General features: G+C 41.4%; 1 protein-coding gene and 1 non-coding gene across 4 annotated transcripts in view; one reads left to right on the top strand and one right to left on the bottom strand.

The window, feature by feature from the left end:
- The window catches only part of KCNQ5 (potassium voltage-gated channel subfamily Q member 5), a 699212-nt gene that overhangs the window by 422759 nt on the left and 248899 nt on the right, over positions 1-27554 (top strand). The window lies entirely within an intron of this gene.
- TRNAL-UAA (transfer RNA leucine (anticodon UAA)) lies at positions 3773-3856 on the bottom strand. The gene has a single exon. It is a non-coding gene; the product is annotated as a tRNA-Leu (tRNA).

Genomic DNA, 27554 nt, shown 5'->3' with positions numbered 1-27554 from the left:
TATTTTGTAAATTAGTCTTTTGACCGAATTTACCCCACAAAGAATTTAGAAACAGTTTAGAAATTTGTCTTTTTGCCGGGTTAATGTCTATTTTATCAGCGCGTAAACGTATACCCTCTTTTGAAAAATACTCGCTGATGTATTTTTGTTTTTTGACCTCGTCTGTACACCAGCTGGGGTATCCAGATGCCTCCTGTTTGTCCCTGAGGTGCACCTTAATGTATTTAGCAAACAATTTTTTTGTATAACATGCAAAGTGCCAAATTTCAAAAATTTTACACAGCCGGTACCCTTTCTTCAACGCTGCCTGGATTTCAACGGTACACCACGTACCGGTCAATGAGCGCTCCTCATCCGTATGACAGCAAGGCGTCGTCTGGTTGGTGACGGCGCATGTGCTGCATAGCGGAAACATGAGCTTGCCATTCATTTTAACAGGAAGGATGGGGAAAAATAAGTCTCTAGGCGGATAGACTTTTACTTTAGCAATCCCAAAGTACCTGTCAAAAGAGAGAAAATTCTCATAGATGATCTTAGGGTGACCGGTGGGGTACATTTTGGTTTTGTTGATAAAAGGATACAAGCTGGTAAAATCATAGTAATGTATACTCTCACCGGGCGCCGTTTTGTGGTACAGCTTAATAGCGTTTGTGCGGCCGCCGTAAAGTGCATCACGGGGGTTCATGGGTTGTGGAAAATCACTTTTAAGTAGAAACGCCTTTAGATTCGTATCGGTCTCTAACATGTGTTTCCACTCGTGCTCCCACAGCTCACGCACCGCATAGCCACATTTGGTTTTTAGAAAATGTGTTTTGATGGATGTTTTGTGGTACAATTGACCATATGTGAGAGATGTAACAGTGTTTGTATCTTTTTCATTGTAACACATGGGACATCCGTGGTAAAAGCAGCCGTTGAATTCAAAGGCTGTTTGAACACCATTAATCACCGCATAACCATCCAGAAAATAGTTACCCACCATCTTTTCACCGCCCCTTAAAGCGTGCTGTATGACTATATTCTCCTTGTAGGCCACATACAGTAGCCACTGTGTGGCGGGCGTAGAGAAGCGTTTTTTTGTGATGTTGTAATTGTCAGGGGGTACAATGGCGATGGTGTTACTGGGTAAAAATTTGAGCCGATACATAGCCATGCACACAGAGGCGAGTGTTGTCAGCTGAAAGGGTTCCACATTATAGACATCTTCCTCACCAATCTGAGACTCACGGTCGCTCATTACCGTATGCTCTGTCATTTCTATGACACTGGTTCTAAAGCAGATACAGGCTTTCTTCAAAATTTTTACATCCTCAATGCAATAGCTTTTAAGCTCAGCCTGAAAATTGAAATCACAATGTTTGTTCGCTTCATACCATGTCATGAACCCCGTTTTCTCGTCGGCCATCATGTACTGGGGGCCGTAATGCTCTATAGAGGGCATAGAACCGCTGTAATTTTGATTCTGTACTGTGTTAAAAAAGTGTGGGAAATATCCTTTACTGCCTGTAAACCCCAGGGCCTGTGGCAACTTACTGAGCTTCATGGGGAGGAAATTTAAAGAGTCGATAAATCTGATATTCAGATCAGGTATTGTTACACATAATAATTTACCGCCTTGTGCTAGTAATTCTATTTTTATCTTCTCTTTAAGCAGCTGTTGCACCACAAAATAGGAATCGTAACGGCCGGCATTATGTGCGATGAAAGTGTACTCCCTAAAGGGCCTGTCTATGAATTTTTTTACAAAATCAGCCAAACACTCTGGACCCTGGAACTCCCAACCCACAGTGCCGTCTAAAGACTGGGCACAACCTTTTTCTTCATCATCCCTTAAAGGCATGGCGTAGACATAATTTGGTATGTGTACGCCCGTCTCCTGCATGCACTCAAAGTCATAAAAAATGTAGTTGTCAGTGAGGACCGGTGGTTTGTATGGGCGCATGTAGCACAGGTGATTGTCAAAACTGGCGATGTAAGCATAACAGACTCTACAAATTTAAACACTAAATATATGGTTCTTTTTAAAAATCCAAGGGATAAATTACAAATTAACACCTTAGCTCGTCAAATGTATCCTGGTAAATCACAATTCTTTTTAGAGGCATTTGAAGATGCCACACGGTCCCCCTATGGTTTTTTGTTAGTAGATTTAAGAGCCACGACCCCTGATGAGTACCGCTTAAGAACCGGTATCTTTCCGCCTGACAACCCCACAGTTTATGTTTTAAAAAAAAAAAGCGGTTCTAAAAAGAGATAACTATCTGTAAATTGTCATTACTTGTAGTCGCTCCGCCGTTGTAAACATGTCTAACCGACTACGCCGCAATTGGCATACTTTAAAAGCATTAATAAGGGCTTCACCAAAGCAAAGAAAAGTTATTCTGTGTTCAGCATCTAATGATTTAGTCACCGCCATATGCGAGATAGCCCTCAATGCTCTAAAAGGTAAAATACCTTTATCAAAACGGCAAATTGGCATACTTAAAAAGTGGCGTAAAATTATAAAAAAGCTGAGCGACAAAAAATTTACAATTGTAAAAAAGAAACGCCTGGTGAAGCAGTCCGGCGGCTTTATTGGCTCTCTTTTGGGTATTGCTATACCGCTGCTGACTGGCCTTCTCACTAACCGCTAATGGAATATGCTGAGAAAATGTACCTGGTCCCCAAACAAGATATGGATCGTTTACAGCGCCCCCCACAACGAGTGGGCGACATACGTGAAGTTGCCATGCATCGCCTAGATACAGACATTAATGCGATCTTAAATAGCAATAATTTATCAGAGGATGAAAAGATAAAAAGATACACTACTGTACTGCAGAAATACTTGGTGCATGCTAAACAGAGCGACGGGGAGAAGAACCGCCTAACCCTTTTAATGCCCACTGATGAAACAGCCTCTCACCCTTTACATTTCCAGGATATTGCATCATCAGATACGCCTGACAATTTGATTCGTGAGGTTGTTACTAACGTGAATGTCCGCTTCAAGAAAAATGCAGAGTTATTGCTCAGTAAAATGTTTCAGGCTAAACATATTACAAGCTGGAATGACAAAGGGGAGTTTATTTATAAAAAACAGGTTATACCGGGCTCTAATTTACTGGATTTGGTACGCGGTGTTACACAAAGTCACACTGTTACAAAGCGTAAAATACCACAGGGTTGGAGCCCTTTTCTGGCTGCGATGGCTGAACTGAATATCCCCTCATCGGTTGTGGGTAATGCAACAAATAGAGAAAGCCTGGATCGCTTAAAAATACTGCCCCCCGATACAACGCCCCCTCCTTCATCATCCCTTTTAACTCCTCAGAAAAGAACCTCTGATTTGCGTTACAGTTCTTTAAGTGCCCCTGGCTTAACATCCCCGCCGGGTTATTTACTAAACAAGAGGAGGGGTAGTCTATTATTGCCGTCGGCTGACTGGTTGAAACTGTAAATAAGCTGTTTAATTTTTTTTTTTTTCCCTCTGTAAAATAAGACATTGTATTGCTGTCCCTCTATACTATGTATCGTACTAACTCAACGACTCTAGATGATTTTAGTCTATTAAGGCCTTAACAGCCGTTTTACTTTTTTACTTGTAAATACGTCTTGTAATTATTTCCTGGTGAAAACTGTGTTATCTTTTAAAAAATAAAATAAGCAATTTTTGACTCATACAATTGTGCTTTTTATTTATATGTAACCCCCGACTGTTGCGGCTAATCCCTGTACCGTCTCTATACAAATAAAAAATATATACAAATAAAAAAAATATATAAAAATATTATGTCTGGGGTGGGATTCGAACCCACGTGGACATACGTCCATTGGATCTTAAGTCCAACGCCTTAAACCACTCGGCCACCCTGACACTTGAGGGTTTAGCCTCTTAAAGCCGTATTCTGTCTGAATTTTAAAAAAAAAATGCTACGCCCTCTTTTCAACGTCATTTGAACTTTTCTGACATGCGCACTGCGTTATTTCAGAATAAACATGTCCAGACGTGCCCCCGTATGAAAAAAAACATGTTCGGGCATGCCCCAAACGCCTATAAACATGCCCGGACATGCCCCGCGTATGTATACGCCCCCTCCAATCTACGTCAACCGTACGCACCAATCACAAAAAAGAATAAAAAAATGCACATCATAATAAAAAAATGGAGTCTGGGGGATGTCAACCGCGGTTTTTTGGCTTAGGAGGCGTCAACCGCGTTTTTTGGCGTAGGGGGCGTCAACCGCTGTTTTTTGGCGCAGGGGGCGGCAACCTAAAAATGCGCAGGGGGCGGGGCCGGATACGGATGGGGCGGGACCGGATACGGAAGGGGCGGGACATAGGGCGGGTTTAAGGCCAAAAGGGGGCGGGGCTTAGGGGAAAAGGGGGCGTGGTACCTGTCAAAAAAAGTTTGACATAATGTATGCCTCCCTACTACTCAGGTCCAAGGAGTTTTCACCCATTATATATTTGATTTTGAATTTACTACAAGTAAACACAGTACCACTATTTGCAAGGCACTTTGGTCCATATACGGGTGCTGTCCCATAAGACTGCTTCCAGAGACGGAAGATACCTTATGACCCATTCAAGTGCCAGAAGACATCTTATGGCCCATTAACGTAAATATGCCATAGTGTGTTCTCAGGTGCCAGAAAGTGTCTTATGGAATAGCAGCACTTAGTAAACATGGGCTTTACAATAATAATAAAAAAGTGATTGACAACTTTCAAATGCAGACAGTATTATCTAATACTACAGAACTGATTTTTTTTTTTTTTAAAACATAGGATTTTCCACGTTTTGCTGCTTTAGTAGCGCAAAGTAATTACGAATTGTGGAAATAGGTGAATATAAATGTGCATTACATATATATAGGTAAAAGTGATGCAGATCCCAGAAGGGACAAGGTTTTCACTTGTCTACTGTAGGAAATGAGAAAGGAAAATAAACTAGGGTGCAAACACAATCACTTACAAGATAGTGAAAAAAAACTTACGTGCTAAATATATAAATGGATCACTTACTTGGGCTAAGTGAAAAGACAGGCTAGGTCAGGGATATACTCTGATCTGCTAAAAAAAACCTATATACTTTCACAATGGAAAGATTGAGAAAGAAAAATGGAGTGAAAAAAGTCATCCGGAGCCCCTTGGCGATGGGGCATCTGACTGCCGGGACTAGGCTCCCCTTTAGCCCTTTCACCTCTGCTGTCGGACTGAGCGCTGCTTATCCTCTCCCCTCCTCCAGCTTGGCTGGACTGCATGCTCATTCCCCCCCCCCCCCCTCACCATGTCATGGGGAGGGGGTGGGGCTATTGGGATTCAAAGAAGGGCAGGGGAGGGAAAGCAGTCTGCTTCCTGGAAAGAAGTTACAATGGCTGCCGTGCAGGAGGTTCTGGATAGATTGCAAAGAGAGGCTCTTTCAAGAGAGGTTGGATGGCTTCAGCAGCAGCCTGTAGGTCTGCTTGCAGAAGGTGGTGAGGGTGATGCAAGTGGTGGGTCTGATGACCCCAGTGTGGAGGCAAGTGATGCAGCCAGAAATTCACGTGCCGCCAATGCGGCTGGCGGTGACCCACCCAAATCAGTTAGGCCCTCTGATGGGAACACTGTTAAAATATATACATTCTTAAACATCTGTAATCTTCCTAAATTGACAAAAGAGGATATAATTACATTAAATGCCAAAATCCCAACACTAGAACTGATAGCAGATATCAAAGAGCTGAAATCTAATAAGGCACCAATGCCAGATGGTTTCTCCAAAGTATACTATAAAAAGTATATTCAAATATTATCCCCATATTTATTAAAACGTTTTACCTCTTTTCAAGAAAGCAAACCGATTCTGGAGCACATAACAAGAGCTAACATTGTCATTATTCATAAAGACAGAAGAGACCCACTAAACTGTGGGAGATACCACCCGATTTGACTCCTAAACTCAGACCCCGGTACTGAGAAAGGAATAGGTAAACACCAGCAACAGACACGGGGTCACGTCTGGAGTATAGAGTAGTCTTGGTAGCCAAGTCGAGGGTGGAGAGGTAAGGGTTGTCGTTATACTTGCCGAGGTCAGTGTAGGAGAGGTCCGGAGCGTAGCAGGAGCTATAGCGAGGTCAGGTTTGGAGAGAGCTGGATGGTGAGGTACAAAGCCGTGGTCAGGGTAGGAGAGGGTCGGGGATAGCGAGGTCAGTAGTCCAGAGAAACAGAAGTACAAAGGTATTCACAAGCGAGGCAAGGCAGGAGATCTACGACACAGGAGGGAGCCAATCCCCAAGGGGGGTGGAGCGGAGGTACGGCCTCCACGGAGATAGCGATAGGCTGGGAGTAGCAAGGCAGGTGAGGGTGATGGAACTTCATTAAGTTCTGTTGACACGGTGCTTGGGAGCATCGCACATGCGTCACGCGTGTGTGGCGCGCGCTGATGATGCGCGATGCGATCCGGAGTCCAATCCCGCAATGTGGGGTGTGTACATGTGTGGCGCGTGAATAGAGGGCACCGCTCCAGCGGGGGAAGGGGAGGGTCACGTGAGAGCGCAAGGTTGTAGGGATCTGTTAACAGGTGCTGGAGTGGAGTGCGAGTGACTGCGCGTTTGTAGAACCTGTGCGGGGGCGTGCGTGAGTCAGCGTGGCTCACAGGTCCTCACAGAAACTTACAAAATTGTCTCTCTTTGCTCATGATATTACACTTACCATTCTGAACCCATTAAATCCGTCCCAAATCTTGAGGCACTCCCCTTGAAGTTTGGAGCTTTATCAGACTATAAGACAAATCTTGAGCTAAAAACTAATGCTGAGCGCTAATTATAACAAATATACTAGTGCCAAAAAACATTCAAAGTGCACACAATAATGCAAATCAGTGTTCGTTAACCGTGTGATAGTCCATGAGCTGCCTAAAAAGTCAACTTATTTTCTTTGGAAATCAGATTATATACTGTCCTGGAAAAACGACTGTTATGGCATCTTATGGCCAATCATTTTACAGATCATTAAAACATCTCTCTATAGGAATCAGGTACTTCTTCATACCAGGAATGTGGGTGTTACTTCAGGCACAGTCGTAAATCTACTGTGAGTGAATCTCTTTCAAACCACACACACATTCTTACACACACATTCTTACACACAAAATTGACAATTAAAGACATAACAGAACAGACAAAATGGAAACAGAACATTGCATTCAATTATTCTCCAGAGACTCCCACCTTTCCATTTCAGTAATATATCATCCATTTCAACAGTGTTAATTTCAGCAATATTATTTAATCAGTTCCTTCTCTTATAATTTTCAAACTCTTCAGTGAGAAATGTATAACTTATTTTAGGATAGCTACCTTATTGGTCAGTAGCCTTACTTTCCCACCCCCAACTGCATAGCTGAGGAACTTTGTTTCGGCCTTTCCTAAGGTGCATTTCATAGGGTTGGCAGTGAGCCCTGCCTCTCTCAAAGACCTGAGGACTGCTTGTAGCCTGTTTTAGATGAGCCTGACAATGCTTACTGTAAATTACTATACCGTCTAGGTAGGGTGTGGCATATACCCTATGAGATCATAGAACCTTGTCCATGAGCCTCTGGAATATGGCCGGTGCTCCATGCAGACCAAATGGCATTATCACAAACTGATATAAACCCAGAGAAGTGGCAAAGACAGTTTTTCATTGGGTACGCATCAAAGCTGGATACCTCATTTACCCTTTGAAGGTCCACACAAAACCTCACCTTACCATCTGGCTTGGGGACCATGACTATTGTACTACACCATTCACTGCAGGATATAACAATCTCCAACATGGATGCCTCCTGACTTTTCTGACTCTACCAACATCGCCGCCGGGGCAAGAAGTCAGCCTCTGCTTGAGATGTATTGCTCACACCTGTCTTTTCCCTTTATAAGACTTTCATCCCCTCTCTCTACAATGTACTCCCTATGTTGTCTCCTGTTGGAAGCCGTGTTGCTGTTTGGCCTGCCTCAGACCCCTGTCTGCAGCCAGACTACTCTGCCTCTCTCTTCAGCCCTGACCTCAGTACTGCGACGACCATTCTCCCCTCTCCTGCCATGATTCTGGAACTGGTACTCATTATTCTACTGATTTAGGATTTAGATCCAAGGTATGGGTCGGTCTATACTCTCCACCTCTGCCTAGCGGTCTGCCTCCTTGACAGTGCAAAGCGACATTCGCAAATGTAACACAGGATTCCTCAATCATGCCCAGATTTATCAGTTGTTGTACTTCCTTTTAAACAAGACCTTTACGGATTTCAGGCAACCTGTAGGGACAGGACGGTACTTTTACACCAGGTTCTGTCTCTATCCTATGCAAAACAAAATATATCCCCCCTAGGAGATCAGAAAAAAACATCCCTGAATTCCTCTAACAACGGGAAGGACCTCTAAACACCTCTAACAACTCCCCTCTCTGTTCAGAGTTTAACGAACTTCCCATAGGGATTTGGTTGCCATTAAATATGCTCACCTTTGGAGACTGAGGGCCGAGATCAACTTCCATTTCCACAGGATGGATCAACAGAGATCTTTGCACCTTTCATGGTTTAAGCAAGTTTACATGGTAAATTTGTTTAACCTTCCTGGACCCTGGTTGAAACATTTCATAATTCACCTTTCCCGTGCGTTGGAGTACTTCAGACGGGCTCTGCCATTTGGCTAGGAGTTACTCTCACAACTAGGCAAAAGCAACATCACTTGGTCCCCAGGTTGGACCACCCTCATGCAAGCATTTTAATTTGAATGTATCTTTTAATTGTCTTGAGTATGTCTAAGATTCTCCCTTGTAAAATAGCCCACCATGTCTAGGCAGTTCCTACACTGTAACACATATTGAAGAGCATTCTTAGAATCTTAGAAGGGGACTGCTGTTCCTCCCAGGACTCCATTAGGAGGTCTAGGATACGCAGGGTTGACAGCCATATAGGAGCTTAAGTGGGGAGATCCCCATTGAGGCCTGAGGAACTTCCCGCACTACAAACATCAAAAACGGTAGAAGTTCGTCCAAAGCTCTTTTCAGAGTCTACAAATTTCCTTAACATACTCTTTAGAGTTCGGTTAAACCTCTCTACCAATTTGTCAGTCTATGGATTGTAGACTGATGTCCGAATTGATGTCCTCTAGTAAGCTTAAGACGTCCTGCATCAGTTTAGCCATAAAATTCCTCCCCTGGTCTGTCATCATTACCTGGGGAAGTTTCAACCGTGCAATCCAGATAAAAGGTAAAACTTTATAAATGTATAAATATAGAATGTACACTTACACAGTATCACATATAAAAGGAACATACTATTGGTGTGTGTCTGCTGTGGAGCTCTCACCACTGCCTCTGTCAGGAATCTCTCCATTGCGTCACTTTCGGTTGTGACGCACTTCCGGTCTCGGATAGAGGATCCAAACTGTATCGTGAGGACAATTGGGAGCCAACAGCACACACCCCCAGCGACTCTACGCGTTTCACTTTGGATAGCTTCGTCAGGAGTCATGACTACATGACACCCGCGGTCCCCTACGTTTGAAGATCGTTCCACAAGGCGAAACTCTGTTCCCTAAGGGTTTTGAGCACCATGTTCTATGCACTAATGTTGTTAAAAATATATGCACAATTGTTGTCACTATATTCACTGATTGTGTTTATCACTGTTTTATTTTATCATCAGAGAATATTCACTTTATTAATGCACAGATTGCACATGAATTTTTTTTATTCACTATATAGGAGCGCCCTTTACATTTTCTGTTGTTTATCGTGTGGCATAGTCAACTATCACCAGAATAAACCTGTGTACCTTCACAGAGGGTCCTAGTGGTCTTACCAAGTCTACTATAATTCTTCCAAAGGGAACCGAAACCAAGGGTAGGGGAACCAAGGCTCCGGCTTTTGTCCTTTCTGGCTGGTCAGCTGACATTCAGGACATGCATCACACAACTTGGTGATATCCCCATGCATACCTGTCCCGAAGTGTGACAAAATATGGTCAACAGTTTTGTCTTTACCGAGGTGACCACCCCAAAGGAGAGTATGGGCTAGGGTGACCACAGTTTTAACAAACACCTTAGGGACCAAGATTTACCTAGTTACCTCCACTGTTTGTGTATGCTGGTTCACCCTATCCAGAATATGGTTTTACAATTCGAAATGAGAGAACACCATTTCACCTTGTGCATTCACTACATTGTCATCGACTTTAACCACCTTTCATATTGTCTAGCAAGGACAGGGTCTTCCCTCTGCCTCTGGCAGAAGTCCGGATGAGACAGCTCAGATAGAGCTTGAAACTCTGTCATTGCTTATAATTTGTGTACATAAGTATTGTTACCTGCAGTCCCAGACTTTTCCAATAGTCCTGTTTGTCAAAGCGTCTCTGCTTCCGAGACTTCGGAGCCCGGTATCTATGGGGAAACATCTTGGTAGAAAAGGGGAAGACTTCCCCGGGATTCTCCTGCACAAGAGAAGGAGGCTCATCCTGAGATGGAGTCAGTAAATTTGAGAAATAGGGACAGCATGACTGCTGACATCCAAAGTCCTGGGTAACATTCCCCAGGATGTCAGCAGTCATCCTGGTACTGTGCCTTAAAATACACCCCCACCCATTTAATCACTGTAATTAGTACATTTACTGATACTGTAAAATGAATATGTATCATTACCTATAAGTATATAGGTTTTGTCTTGTGTTTCACATTTACTGATATACTGTACACTATTGTATATTTAGATGTGACTTTATTCAGTAGAGGATTATAATCAGGAGTGCAGTTAAAATGATTATTTCTCTTTCTCTCTATATCCATATGTTACCATCAGTTTCCATGAAAGCTTAATCCTCAGGTGACACCCATATCAATTAGAGTGAGTTAGTTCGCTATAGTGACTGAAAAAGAGAAATATACTGCGCACCAAATAGTGTCTACTTAGGGATTACTAATTAAATAGTTATATCTAATAGGATCAACATATAAAAAATTAAATACAATGTAAACTATCCTAGAGCATGTCAATTAACAACAAAATCACTCCATTTATATATATCTACATTCTAATATTTTGTTTATTAAATTGTATATTAAATAAGCTATTATGTATTTTATGTTTCATTGTATAAAAATGTATTCAATTGTTAGTGGTTTTATATGTATTTTCACATATCAGCTGTGGTCTCTTGCTATAATTGGATCAGAACTCCTTCCCCAGCCCCCTTCCTTTGCTGGCCCAATTCCTGGACTCCACAGGGTGTGTATATATATATATATATATATATATATATATATATATATATATATATATATATATATATATATATATATATATATATATATATATATATATATATATACATATATATATATATATATATTTTTTTTTTTTTTTTTTTGCACCATCTGCAGACTGCCACAAACCCTGAGAAGAAGTAGCTGCTAACTACGAAACGCGTAGGATTTATATAGTGCAATCCTTGTGCTTTATTTGGCATACCAGAAGTACTGATACAGCCCCACGAGTTTGCGGCCAAAAAAAACATCTTTTCAGTTTATCGGTGAGTCGCGCTAACCAACACAAGTCGTGACGTCATCAGTGGCCGCCAAAGTTCGGCGTGTGAGCGACGTTTGCCGTCAGTGCAAAGGGTCCCTGCACCAGCGCTAGAGATACTGCACCGACACACTTTATTTGAGCAAATACCCGGTATGTACCTGGCAGATACCTGGAATGCGCCGCTCCTCACCTCTGACAAGCCCCGTTGCATTTGCCTTCCCAGCCTGGGTTCATCCTGGCTGATGGGCGGCTGATCTGTTAAATGATAATGATTAGGATTTAATAGGCTGCAATGCTTCGCGTGTCTACCAGATGGCATAAATTCATGAATTGTAATGCAGTATATATATATATATATATACTGTGCAGTATTGCAGCCAGCGGGAATAAAATGCTTCAATCCCTGCCTGGAAAATAACTCAATGCACTCGGGCAGAAAACAGTCACAAACCTCAATACACCCGGGTATACCCGAATTCGTGGGACTAGCCGAGCTCGAATAAAGTGTGTCGCCAGTGTACATGAATCACAGTCAGACACGGACAGAGACCAGGCAATTCCAACGGTCAGCTGTGTACCAAGAGGAGGTCCAACACAACCTATCCAGCCAGAACCTGTGGGATCGGTAAAGCGGTGTGGGAACCAGTGGTCAATTCCAGAGTGGGCTGGAAACTTGTTCCCAGGGTTTGACCAATAACATGCTGGTTTATGGTCTTGTGATATTTGCTTTATGTGGTTGAGTAACTATCTAAAAAATGCTTCCCCTCTAATTTTTGTACTCAACTTATCAAAACCCAATAAAAATGTTTGTCCACAAATAATAATAATGATACCGACACATTTTTTATTTATTGACCTTTAGCAAATATAGGCCAATGCATCTTGTTTGCAAGCAAAGGTCAATAAAAGGAAAATTAGTTATTTGACTATATGAAGAAATGTACGATTTCTGTCCAGATTTTCTCTCCTCTCCCTGTCCATGTGGCGGTCATCTATCGCCCACCTACCTCTACTCATCCCCCTTCTGCCTTTCTCTCTCACTTTGAATCCTGGCTCTCTTTCTTCCTCTCCTCAGACTCCCCTGTTCTTCTCCTTGGGGACTTCAATTGCCACATTGATGACCCCTCTCTCCCTTGGGCTTCCCGATTTCTTTATCTAACCTCTTCTTTTGGCCTTCAACAGTGGACTGCAGCCAGCACCCACAAGAATGGCCACTACTTAGACCTGGTTTTCACTAAAAACTTCTCTCTCTCCGATTTCTCCATTTCCCCTTTTCCTCTCTCTGACCATCACCTCATCTCATTCTCTCTATCTCGCTTCTCCCCTTCTCCACCTCCATCTACCCCCCGGTTCTGCAGAAACCTGCGCTCTATTCACTTACCTGACTTTGAGTCCACTTTACGCTCCTCCCTCTCCTCTCTCAGCTCTGCTACACACCCTGACAACCTGGTCAGGAACTACAACTCTGCCTTGTCCTCCTCTCTTGATCTACATGCCCCGCTTTCTCTCTGCTACCCTCGCCCTTCTAACCCTAGACCCTGGCTAAATTCCCACACGTGCATGCTGCGTTCCTCCACTCATTCCCCTGAACGCCTCTGGAAGAAATCTCATACTCTCGCAGACTTCCTTCACTACAAATTTATGCTATCCTGTTTCAACTCTGCCCTCTCGCAAACTAAACAAGCCTACTTTTCTTCACTAATCAACATGCACAAGTCTAACCCACGCCGACTGTTCTCTGTCTTTGATACACTACTCAAACCACCCTCAGCTGCCTCTCCTTCCTCCATCTCCGCTCAGGACTTTGCTGACTATTTTAAGGAAAAGGTGGAATCCATACGGCAGAACATCCCCTCTGTTTCTTCCTCCCATCCTACACCTCTTCCTAACTCTCCTCCTGCCTTCCTTGACTCTTTTTCCACTGTCTCAGAGGAGGATGTGTCGCTGTTGATCGCCTCTTCTCCCTCTACCACTTTATTTTATTTATTTATTTATTTTATTTATAAAATATTTTACCAGGAAGTAATACATTGAGAGTTACCTCTCGTTTTCAAGTATGTCCTGGGCACAGAGTAAGACAAATAATACATGGTTACAAATACAGTTACATAAATGAACAGGGTATACATTACTTGCCCTCTTGAACCCATTCCCTCCCATCTCCTAAAACCTCTTGCTCCTACTATAATCCCTACGCTCACACACATTTTTAACTCCTCCCTCTGCTCTGGAACCTTTCCATCCTCCTTCAAACATGCAACAGTCATACCATTACTCAAAAACAGCAAGCTTGACCCTACCTGTCTTTCTAACTATCGACCTGTCTCCCTCCTGCCTTTTGCCTCTAAACTCCTTGAACGTCTTGTATTCTCTCGCTTGCTCCATTTTCTCAACACCTATTCTCTCCTAGACCCTCTACAATCAAAATCCGCAGTGCTCACTCCACGGAAACAGCCCTCACTAAAATAACTGACAACCTCTATGCTGCCAAAGATAGAGGTCATTACACTGCTCATATTACTCGACCTCTCTGCAGCATTTGACACCATGGACCATCCTCTTCTCCTTCACATTCTCCATACTCTTGGTATTCGGAACAAAGCTCTATCCTGATCTCATCCTACCTCTCCCATTGTACTTTTAGTGTCTCTTCTGCTAATACCTCCTCCTCTATTGATCTCTCTGTGGGGGTACCCCTGGGCTCTGTCCCGGGACCTCTTCTCTTTTCTCTGTATACACTCTCTCTAGGTGACCTAATAACATCTTTTGGGTTTAATTATTACCTCTATGCTGACGACACACAAATATACTTTTCAACACCTGACCTTACAGCTGCTGTACAAACCAAAGTTTCTGAATGTCTCTCTGCTATATCATCCTGGATGGCCCTCCGCCGCCTTAAACTCAATATGGCTAAAACAGAGCTCCTCATACTTCCTCCCAAACCTGGCCCTACTACCTCCTTCCACATTACTGTTGGAACTACGATCATTCACCCAGTAGCCCAAGCATGCTGCCTAGGGGTCACACTCGACTCCTCTCTCACATTCGCCCTTCACATTCAAAACATTTCTAAAACCTGTTGCTTTTTCCTCCGCAATATAACAAAGATACGCCCTTTCCTCTGTTGCTCGGCTGCTAAAACTCTGACTCAGGCCTTCATTCTCTCCCCTACAATCTATCCTAAACGCTGCTGCCAGAATCACTCTACTCTTTCCTAGATCTGTCTCAGCATCTCCCCTCATGAAATCCCTCTCCTGGCTTCCGATCAAATCCCGCATCTCACACTCCATTCTTCTCCTCACTTTTAAAGCTTCACACTCTTCTGCCCCTCCTTACATCTCAGCCCTAATTTCTCGTTATGCACCATCCAGACTCTTGCGTTCTTCTCAAGGATGCCTTCTTTCTACCCCCTTTGTATCTGAAGCCCTCTCCTGCCTTAAACCTTTTTCACTGACTGCCCCACACCTCTGGAATGCCCTTCCCCTCAGTACCCGACTAGCACCATCTCTATCCACCTTTAAAACCCACCTTAAGACACACTTGCTTAAAGAAGCATATGAATAGCACTGTGGATATTCTGAACACATGATACATAAAGCTTGGCCCCCTGCAGACGCACTTACCAGAACTCCCTCCTACTGTCTCTCTACGTTCTCTCTACCTACCAATTAGACTGTAAGCTCCTCGGAGCAGGGACTCCTCTTCCTTAATGTTACTTTTATGTCTGAAGCACTTATTCCCATGATCTGTTATTTATATTATCTTTATTTGATTACCACATGTATTACTACTGTGAAGCGCTACTGTATGTACATTAATGGCGCTATGTAAATAAAAACTACAATACAATACAGTCATTACTTTTGCACAGATGTTTAGAACCAGTAAAAATACCAATCTTACAAAAATTCTAACTCAGATCCTGCAAAAGGACCAGAACTCTGAGTTTGTGAATGGTACTTCATAATTTGTAAGACAAGTACACGTAATTTCAGTCTTGGAAAGCTTGTGCAGTACATAGATTTCCGTAATTGCTTTATGGCAAGTGTCTGCTTTCTGGAAAGCTTATAGATTTTAAAGGCTCATGCATTGCATCACAGGTACAGTATATATTTTTTATAGTGGTGAACACACAGTTAGTTTTTCCAGTTTCCAGTTTCTCCCTCTCACACACTAAATTGAGCCTTGTGGGATCAATTAACCTTTTCCACTCTTTGACATGTTATGACTCTTGCTCTTTCTCTCTGTCATATCAACCATTCAATATAAATTACTGTAAGTATTCTCAAGCAATCATTTACAGGAATATAGACTTTCTTTTGTATAGGGATTTTATCTTGATACTTAACTAAAGCTGAAAATATAGTAATTGTATTTTTCAGGCCTTGCTGATGAAATGACATAACGTTTGTGTATCAATGTTTGCTATATTCTCTTTTGTCCTTTCAGACCAAAAATGGTTAAATACTAATAGTATACAGTAATGGCTGTAAATGCAATGTCCTTGACCACAAGCCAATCAGTAATGCGCAATTGATTGGGAACAAGTTATCCTCCAGGAAGTACAGTATAGTGATATTGAGGTGTTGTTCTCTGGAAGACCCCCTGACTAAGATAATAAACACTGATGACTCTTGATGTGTACATTGCAGGAGCTAGATTACCAGACCAGATAAAACCATCCTTATTATTTTAGCATGTATTCTCTTATCTACAAAGCACTTACATCCCTAAACCACCATCAAAGACAATGTAGTAAAAATATAAAAATATATAATTGGGGCTGCCAGTGTAGGTGAAATCCAGCAAAAATAAGCTTACTACACAAGTTGTAGTATTAATGTCTTGAAGCATTTACTGTTTACTATCCAAAATTCCCAATTCAAATAAAGCAGTACTAAGGCCCACCACCACTTATTCCCCTCATCCCCCTCCTACCTGTTCTACTCGCTTCTCCCAAGACCTTTGCTCCATTGACATCCCTGTTCTGGCATCTACCCTGAATGATAACCTCTCTTCTCTCTCCTTCCTTCCAAGGTTGAACTTGATGGACGCATGTCTTTTTTCCACCTCATCTACTATGTAACTATGTAACTCTGAACCTGACAATCTTGCCAACTCTATCCTCTCCTCTCTTGATCTACATGCCATTTATTGGCTCTGGCACCCCCCCCTAACCCCTGGCCTTGGCTAAATTAAAAAACATTTTTCCTTTGCACTTGCACTGGCTCCTCTGAACGCCTATGGAGGAAATGTCACATTCATGCTGATATCCTGCACTATACATTTCTCCTCTCCTGCGCCGTGCCTCCCTATTGCTCACATCATAGCATTGCAACAGGCCACAGATCGCCCCTGCAGCAGGCGCACGCGATGCTGTGTGCCCCAGCACTATGGACTTAACCTTACTACTTGCCTTACTAACTACTGCCCTGTATCCCTCCAGCATTTTGCCTACAAACTGCTACTGCACCGACACACTTTATTCGAGCAAATACCCAGTATGTACCTGGCAGATACCTGGAATGCGCCGCTCCTCACCTCTAACAAGCCCCGTTGCGTTTGCCTTCCCAGCCTGGGTTCATGCCTGGCTGATGGGCGGCTGATCTGTTAAATGATAATGATTAGGATTTAATAGGCTGCAATGCTTCGCGTGTCTACCAGATGGCATAAATTCATGAATTGTAATGCAGTATATATATATATACTGTGCAGTATTGCAGCCAGCGGGAATAAAATGCTTCACTCCCTGCCTGGAAAATACCTCAATGCACTCGGGCAGAAACCAGTCACAAACCTCAATACACCCGGGTATACCCGAATTCGTGGGACTAGCCGAGCTCGAATAAAGTGTGTCGCCAGTGTACAATGTCTCATGTTCTCCTGTATAATCAATTTTAATTCCCATGCCCTCCTGGACAATCTGGCTTTCTTATAGCTCACTCAACAGAGACTGTACTCAGTGATGTAGCCAATGATCTAAATGAAGGAAAATCCCATGGTTATTTTCCCCTACTAATCGTACTCGATCTCTTTGCTGCCTTCAATACTCTCAAACACTCTCTTCTCTTTCATATTCTAAACTTTTATGGCAATCATACCTCTCCCTTCACACATTTTTGGTCTCTGTTACTAACATGTCTTCGTCTTCTGTTGACCTATCTGTTCCTTTTCTCTCTCTATTTTCTCTCTCTATACATTTTGACTTCAGGACCTCATCAACTTTTTTGGCCTTAGGTATCATCTCAATGCAGATGATATGCAGATATATCTATCCATCCCTACCATGACTCGAGCAATCCAGTAAATTTGACATAGTATATATATATATACATGCTTTATTTAAAACTGTGGGTTGTCTTATTCCATCATTAACTTTGTTAGACCGACCAGTCTTGGGGGTTCGAGGCTGACTCGGATCCTTTGGTTATGACATATTAGGGATTTAACATCTGGACTCACCCTTTATCAGTTAAAAAGCTCATTTTATGTATTAGATTCAAACCAGATATTTTTGTAATGTGAGGGTACTTGAGACTGTTTTAAAAATTTGTGTGATGTTGTTACAATAAAATGTACATATTTTTTGGTATACCTGAACGCAATGGTGGGATACTTTCTCTCGAGTTGTGTGTGTACTGTATGTATTCAGCTGTTTCAACCTTAATTTATATATATATATATATATATATATATATATATATATATATATATATATATATATATATATATAATACTGAGTTAAGTTATGGTGAGTAAAAAAAGTGACAAAAAAACTTTTTTGGTATACCTGAACGCTATTGTGGGATACTTTCTCTCGAGTTGTGTGTGTACTGTATGTATTCAGCTGTTTCAACCTTAATTTATATATATATATATATATATATATATATATATATATATATATATATATATATAATATTGAGTTAAGTTATGGTGAGTAAAAAAAGTGACAAAAACCCTCCACAGGAAAGCAAATATGCAAATATACAGTTGTATTTGGATATATATATATATATATATATATATATATATATATATATATATATATATATATATATATATATATATATATATATTAAGGTCGAAACAGCTGTCTGTGGGTGGGTTTATTGGCTATGCACCTTAACCCTGGCTGTGCTCAAAGCTGTGACCACGCAGCAAGCTTAAGCCTATAGGGAAACATGTTAATGGTTTTGAAGCAAAAGGTGGCACTGTGTGTATTGTATTGTATTGTATGTCTTTATTTACATAGCGCCATTTATGTACATAGCGCTTCACAGTAGTAATACATGTGGTAATCGAATAAATAACAGATAATATAAATAACAGATCATGGGAATAAGTGCTTTAGACATAAACATAACATTAAGGAAGAGGAGTCCCTGCCCCGAGGAGCTTACAATCTAATTGTGTGCTCATTTGCATGTAATTTCCCAGAATTCCATGCTGCAGTGGAAGTGCTGTGTGCTGGGTGATAATGGTGAATGGCGGGGTTGCAGACCTGCCTAAGACATGCAGATGAGCATACAGTTGTATTTACATTTGTATATATATATATATATATATATATATATATATATATATATATATATATATATATATACACACACACAAAAGTTTATTTATCAGAACAATATAACAAATAGAGCAACAAAAAAATTAAAAATACAGATTAAGACTAAGCGGGGATGAAAGAAAAGCCTACAAAAATAATGTAACACATAGCCCACTGTCACTAAAGTAAACAGATATGAGACACCAACCAAAATGCAGGAAAGTGCTAAAATAAAGTAAGCAGCAAAGGGAAAGGGAGAATCCCTATACAACCTGTGGGATCACAAAGGTTCCCACTGAAGGTAATGGCGGTCGGTCCACATTGCAACTATAGAATGCTCAAAGACAATAGTCAAAGCACTTGATGGAATAAAACACAGCTTTGCTCCAATGAACAGAAATAACAAGCTGGTAAAGTGCATACATAAAGTCAGGATCCACAGCATGATAATGGAATCCTACAGATGTACAGTAGAGAGCAAATAAATTCTAAACATAACTAACTCTGGAGACTGCTGAATAGTCCGTAAGTAATATTGACATAAAATGTCCATGAGAGATACAGATCTTATGTAATAAGCAGTATATCACCACCGGTAATCACTGATAACGTATAAAGTATGAAGCACTATATGGAAGAGGGTGGTGTCCCACTGATGTCTGAGGAAAGAGGGGCCGTGTGATCTTCGTAGTGCATGTAGTACATGCCCCATTTAAGTATTAAATGGAATGCCTGTACCAGAGCAGTGAAGGGACAACTATCCGGCTCTGTGCTGAAATATAAGTCCTGGATATGCCACAAGGAGTAAACGATGTATGTCAATCAGGTCATATGGCAGGTAGGTTAGAGGGAAAATAATGTATCCATATCACCCAAAATTGTCCACTCCTCAGTCCACACAGCAGCCTGGTCCACTTGCTAAACTGCTCACAAAGAAGAGAGAGAAGATTCAATAGCAGAGGCTGGATTCCCGCTGTAGACACTCTGACAGCCGTTCCGCCAATGAAGGCTTCTTCCAGGACTGATTTGCTCTCAAGCAGCGGTAGATTTTTGTAGTGTGCGTGTTGACAAACTTCATCATTCACGTGTTCAGGGGGAGCCAATCAGGGCACTCAAATGATAAATGCAGTCTTTCAAGCTCCAAAAGCAATGACTACCTCTGAAACTGAATAGACACATAATACACCAAAGCAGCAAAAGGCCGCAAACTAGCTATCATGTAAAGGGCACAGGAAAAGGGGAATTAAAGAACTTATAAAATCAGCAATAGTAAAAAGAGACAATTCATTTATATAAACCCACTGATAGGGGAAAAAAAACATAAATATAGTGCACCCAATATGGGGAATAAAGCTTATGTTTAGAAGACCATTATATTTACAGATATATTAACTTGGGAGACCTAGAGAAACATTGTATAACCCATGTAGTCATTAAGACCATGAGGCATGAGAGATACTAGTTGGGTGATCCATCTACATTCTTTTTTTAGCAAACATTTCTCTACATCTCCGCCTCTAATGCCCAATGACACTTTATCAATAGGAAACGCTATTAATTGTGCAGGATCCGAATCATGTTTGGTTGGAAAATGCCTAGCAACAGTTGTTATCTTTTTCTTAGCTGACAAGTTTCGTTGGGCACTTTTAATGTTACGTGTGTGTTCTAACATGCGGAATCTCAGTTCACGTATGGTCTTCCCGACATAAATTAGATGGCATGTACAACTCAGGTAATACAAAACTCATTTTGTTTTGCAGTTAAGAAAAAACAGTATGTCATATTCCTTACTGCCTGTCCAAAGGATGTATTTGTTTGCAGCATATACTGAAAGGCAGAGCAGGTTCCACATTTATGAAAACCTTTTTTGATGTTAGAACACAAGCATGTTCTGCAAAGTGATGGAGCATAATGACTTCTAACTAATTTGTCTCGAAGGTTAGGAGACCTTCTGCTAGTGAGATTAACTGAGTCACCCAATACCATCCTTAAATCTGTCTGATAACAAAATACCCCAAAATGTATTGATGATTCCTCTCAGTTGTGACCACTGACTGTTAAATGTTCCAATGAACCGAATAACAGAATCATCACATTTTTTAACATTGGGGATCAAAAGTGATGCTCTCTCTCTTTTCAGGCTTTTTTTTAAAGCCACGGTTGATTTGATTGCTACTGTAGCCGCGATTGCGAAAACATTCCTTCAGGTCACATGCCCTCTCATGAAAAATTCTGAGTTGATCAGTTAAGCCTAATGTGTAAAAATTCACCGCCATTCATACCTTTTATCTGGTGGGCCGGGTGGGAATGTGTGTGTGTGTGTGTGTGTGTGTGTGTGTGTGTGTGTGTGTGTGTGTGTGTGTGTGTGTGTGTGTGTGTGTGTGTGTGTGTGTGTGTGTGTGTGTGTGTGTGTGTGTGTGTGTGTGTTAACCTAGTCACTGTGCAGGATCTTTGCTCTCACATGAAATCCAGGAAGCATGACTATCTGTCAGTTGGTTTATTCTTAAAGACATAAACCAAAGCAACAATCAAACAAAATTGCCTAGCTCCTCTGTGGAGCACTAACTAACACAGTTGTTCGTCCCTAACTACCGGTATGAGGGCCAAGCCCCTTATAACCATATCAAACACTGACATATGCAGGTAATTTTTCGTGTTGGCTCCCAGCTTTCTCCTGGCTGGAGAAAGTGGGGAGAGTCCAAGTCTTTATCCCTGGCAACTCCTTCTGGGCAGTCGCACAACCTCCTGACCTATCTCTGCAGGTTCTGGAACAAGCAGCAAAGGCAGAAAGCCCTGCTTACAGGTTAACCCTTCACTCCCTTACATACCCTCCCCCCCAGCTCAGACCTGCTGGGGTGAGCTGCTGTGTACACCCATCAGTGTAACCATCTTCAGGCTTGGTCCTCAAATCAGTGCTCCTTAATGGCAATCATTTTCAGGAGATGTGCAGACTAGTAGTCGCCATTAGACATTGACATATGTACTGTTTTTGGTGACAGATCCTTTTTTAGGAGAATTTTTACCACAGTTAATTTTTTCAAAAGCTTCAAATCTAAAAAAAAAATTAGCTCCCAGTATCCTTAGAACAAAGCAGGAAAATTGTGAAAACATTTTCGGCTAAAGATATGTAGCTAGATACTAAACCAAAAGGTTTCTTTACATGTTTACACTGTAAAGCTTGTCCAAACGGGATGAATCGGGGTAAGGAGTTCTGTTACCATGTGACAATAGAGACTTTTCCAATGAGATAGAGTATTTGATCAATTGTAACTCCAATTTTGTCATATATCTATTAGAGTGTCCGTGCGGCCTACATAATGTAGGCCGCACCACTTGACGATTAAAAATTAGGATGTTAGAACATCTACACAACATCAGAATAGGTCTTGAAACACGTGGGGCCTTATTCAGAGAGGGTTGATAAAAAAATCGCCTGGGAATTTAAAATGACTGTTTTTTGGGCGTTGCTATCACGGTATTCAGAAAGGCTCGATTACCAGTGATAGCAAAATTCCCAAAACGGGCGAGTTGCTGCCAGTGAGAGCCTCGAGCCTCTGAAAAGGTCTAAACCAGTGATTCATTTCTGCTGCAGAGAGAGCTGCTCTGAGAGAGCCGCCTCTCCCAGCTGAAATGTCGGCCGAAAATTATTTATTTAAATATACATTTCTTTAATAGTGTAGAGGTGCAGGGGGTCTCCGGAGCTAAACCACGTTGGTTTTATGTCCGGGGACCCCCTGCTTCCCGAGATACAGGCACCTTTATGGGGTGCCGGTATCCCTCTGCATTGAAATGTCCCGCGTCACGTGACCGGGACATTTCCTTGCATAGGAGATACCGGCACCCCATAAAGAGGCCTGTATCTCGGGAATCAGGGCGTCCCCGGACATAAAACCAACGTGGTTCAGCTCCGGAGACCCCCTGCACTTCTACACTATTAAAGAAATGTATATTTAAATAAATATGTAAAAAAACATCAATACACGCCCCCGCCTCTGCCCAAACCCATACAGTACAGTAATGGGCAAAATGACAATTAACCAGATATGGATAATAGATTATTTGCCCATTATTAAACACTACATTAGCATACATAAAGTAAATAAATAAAGTTATACATACCACAACAGCAGGTCCCTCTGTCCTCCGTTGCCAGAAAGCATATATACAAAATAAATACATTCTAATGGCCCCTAACCCCTTAATCACCTTAGCGGTTACTAACCGCTATAGTCATAAAGGTTTTAACCCACCCTGACACGATACCAACCCGGGAGGCCTAAGCACCCACCCAGACTGACTATACCCACCCTATACCCATTGAGTAGTATAGTGGTACATCATACCCATATAATAATAATAATATGGACATGATAAGCCTCTATAGCACTCAATGGGCACCCTAATCACAATACAGTAATACACAATACACACAGTAATAAAACGTAACTAAACTCCAAAAAAACACACGTCACTAAATACAAACAGTAGCCAGCTAATCCAATCAATACAATCAATAGCAACATCAACAATGAATTAATTAAACCATTAACCAATCTAAACAATTAATTCCGAAACCAACTCAAAATGAATAGTAACACTAACCAATCTAAACAATGAATTACTCCAACATTAATTAATGTAATCATTAAAATTCAAAAAAATTAATTACAACAATCTCTGAAGCAACCATAAAACATATTAGCTAACATAATATTACATTAAGTACAAGCGAACACCAATCGCAAACCTTTAATTACATTAAGCATGAAAAAACAAACAATGACATCCACATAATACATGAAATGCAAAAAAGCAACACAATACCAAGCGAGAAATGCCCCCCAAATATTGTCATAATAATGTATTAATCTGTACCCTAAAGAGGTACCGATTAATATATTATCAGTCAATGTGCCTCCCCCAAAAAATCAAAAAACACATCCAAAGATTAAACCTGTAAAAAGAGACATTTACAAACATTGAATATATTACTTACCGTTAGAAGCGGTGGCCCTCCGACTCCCGGGGAAACAGGAAGCTCACGTACCTTGAAGGCCTCCAACAGCATCCGATGCCATCCGCCATGAAGGTACCCCAATCTCAGGTACCCCAATCTTCTTTTTTCTTTCTTTGATCACCTTCTTCTATCTTCATCTGTAACCATTTCTTGTTCTTCTTTATCTTCTTTCTTCATCTGTGAATCCAAAATACTCCATGTTAAATCCCAGCCGATGCTGTCTCGTCGGCTTCTTGGGCTCAAATGAGGCGTCACGGCCTTAAATATGGCTTGTGACGTCACATTTACCCTCAAAATGGTTAACAGCCACCTGATTGGCTGTTAAAACCATGTTCCGACTTAAATTTAGTGACGTCATGTTAAAGGGAAATTAAGCACAGCCATTCTGATTGGCTGGCATCATTCCCTTTAACATGACGTCACAAAATCCAAGATGGCCGCTGAGTCACAAGGTAGTTCAGCCAATCAGAGTGTGGAATTTGTTCCCACTATCTGATTGGCTGAAATACCATCTGACGCCAGCTTCGTGACGTCATCTTAAAGTCAAATGAAGCACAGCCTTTCTGATTGGCTGGCATCATTCCCTTTATGTGACGTCACGGCAAAAAAAAAATTTAAGTCGGAACATGGTTTTAACAGCCAATCAGGTGGCTGTTAACCATTTTGAGCGTAAATGTGATGTCACAAGCCATATTTAAGGCCGTGACACCTCATTTGAGCCCAAGAAGCCGACGAGACAGCATCGGCTGGGATTTAACATGGGGTATTTTGGATTCACAGATGAAGAAAGAAGATAAAGAAGAACAAGAAATGGTTACAGATGAAGATAGAAGAAGGTGATCAAAGAAAGAAAAAAGAAGATTGGGGTACCTGAGATTGGGGTACCTTCATGGCGGATGGCATCGGATGCTGTTGGAGGCCTTCAAGGTACGTGAGCTTCCTGTTACCCCGGGAATCGGAGGGCCACCGCTTCTAACGGTAAGTAATATATTCAATGTTTGTAAATGTCTCTTTTTACAGGTTTAATCTTTGGATGTGTTTTTTGATTTTTTGGGGGAGGCACATTGACTGATAATATATTAATCGGTACCTCTTTAGGGTACAGATTAATATATTATTATGACAATATTTGGGGGGCATTTCTCGCTTGGTATTGTGTTGCTTTTTTGCATTTCATGTATTATGTGGATGTCATTGTTTGTTTTTTCATGCTTAATGTAATTAAAGGTTTGCGATTGGTGTTCGCTTGTACTTAATGTAATATTATGTTAGCTAATATGTTTTATGGTTGCTTCAGAGATTGTTGTAATTTATTTTTTTGAGTTTTAATGATTACATTAATTAATGTTGGAGTAATTCATTGTTTAAATTGGTTAGTGTTACTATTCCTTTTGAGTTGGTTTCTGAATTAATTGTTTAGATTGTTTAATGGTTTAATTAATTCATTGTTGATGTTGCTATTGATTATATTGATTGGATTAGCTGGCTACTGTTTGTATTTAGTGATGTGTAATTTTTTAGAGTTTAGTTACATTTTATTTTTGTGTGTATTGTGTATTACTGTATTGTGATTAGGGTGCCCATTGAGTGATATAGAGGCTTATCATGCCCATATTATTATTATATGGGTATGATGTACCACTATACAGGCATACCCCGCTTTAAGTACACTCACTTTAAGTACACTCGCGAGTAAGTACATATCGCCCAATAGGCAAACGGCAGCTCACGCATGCGCCTGTCAGCACATCCTGAACAGCAATACCGGCTTCCTACCTGTACCGAAGCTGTGCGCAAGCAGGGAGACTGTAGAGCCTGTTACAAATGCGTTATTTACATCAGTTATGCACGTATATGACGATTGCAGTACAGTACATGCATCGATAAGTGGGAAAAGGTAGTGCTTCACTTTAAGTACATTTTCGCTTTACATACATGCTCCGGTCCCATTGCGTACATTAATGCGGGGTATGCCTGTACTACTCAATGGGTATAGGGTGGGTATAGTCAGTCAGGGGTGGGTGTTTAGGCCTCACGGGTGGGTGAAGGGGGTATTAGCCCTAAGGATGGGTGTTTAGACCTTGTGGGTGGGTAGCGGTTGGGTTAACCCCTTTATTACCTTAGCGGTATTAACCGCTAAGGTAATGAAGGGTTAACTCCCCCCGCAACCCCCCCGCAATGCCTAAACAGCCACTAAGGGCCAAATTCCCCCTTCACCCACCCCCGCTAGCCACTGTATTGTATTGTATGTTTCTTACAGTAAGCTTGGCACAGGTGTTTAACCCCTTCATTGCCTTAGCGGTTAGCCGCTAAGGTAATGAAGTTGCTGTACATGCATGTTTCCTGCCTCGGATGCATGCCGGGGGGGTCCGGAGCTGCTATTAATGGCTATCAGCTCCGGAGACCTCCGGCATCACACCGAGGCAGGAAAGGGGCGTGATTTTTTCTAAGTCCCGACACATCGCTGCTCATCGAGGCATCTCCCCACCAATTGACCAAAACATTTGTGGTGAATTGGATTTGGGGAGAAGACCGCCTTTTAGGGCTGCGATTGGCTGCAATAGGCCGCGACAGCCGACTCGCTGGTCTCTGAATCGCGCGAGTTTATCAACCATCCGAAAATGGTCGATAAGGGGCTGATCGCTGCTCAGTCGGCGAATTTCGGATAGCGATAAAATTTTGCGTCGATACAGGCCGTTATCGAGCACTTATCGAGGCTATCTGAATTCAAGTAGCCATTTTGGGCGATAAGTGCTCGATAAGGGCCTTATCGAGGCTTTCTGAATAAGGCCCATAATGTCTCTTTACATTTTAAGTTGTACCATCAGTCTAATCCAGGGGGTTTACTTTATAAGGGCATAGACTCTGTCTCCAAAAATTGGAGAGAGGGAATAGAGAGAAAGACCTGTCCAGAAGAGAAACCCAATGGATATATAGACTAAAAACTTTAAAACCACTGGGTTTAAACATTGATTTTGAACACAGTCCATTTCTAGAATAATTAGTTTCTTGTAAATTTAGCTGTTTAATTATCAGCTTAAATTTAATTTTAATTAAATTCTGATGTTTAGTATTTATATTTTTAATAATTTTTATCTAGAGTGGTGACAGGCATTTTTGCCCCCTCCTAGAACATTTTATAATGTTTTACCCATTGGTTCTCCTTGCACTCTGGCACTGTATTGATATATGTTTGTTTCTAACATTTGTCTCTTTTGCCTTTTAGTGATACATATTATTATGAACACATTTAGCTAGTTTTTATTAAAATGATTGTATTTTAATTAGTTAGGATTTTATTAGTATGTGTATAATTTTTTGTGTATTAAAGTTGATTATTTTAAGTTTAAATCCAGCTCCCTTATATATTTATACATGTTTTTTGTTATTTGCGATGTAAATCAATTGAGATTCAATTAGGGGCAAGTAGGACAACACCCTCGGCGCTTTT

The sequence above is a fragment of the Ascaphus truei genome, chromosome 4, assembly GCF_040206685.1.
Source record: "Ascaphus truei isolate aAscTru1 chromosome 4, aAscTru1.hap1, whole genome shotgun sequence".
In the NCBI taxonomy this organism is placed as follows: domain Eukaryota; kingdom Metazoa; phylum Chordata; class Amphibia; order Anura; family Ascaphidae; genus Ascaphus; species Ascaphus truei.
The sequence above is the reverse complement of the archived record's forward strand: the minus strand, read 5'-3'. Positions and strand labels throughout refer to the sequence as shown.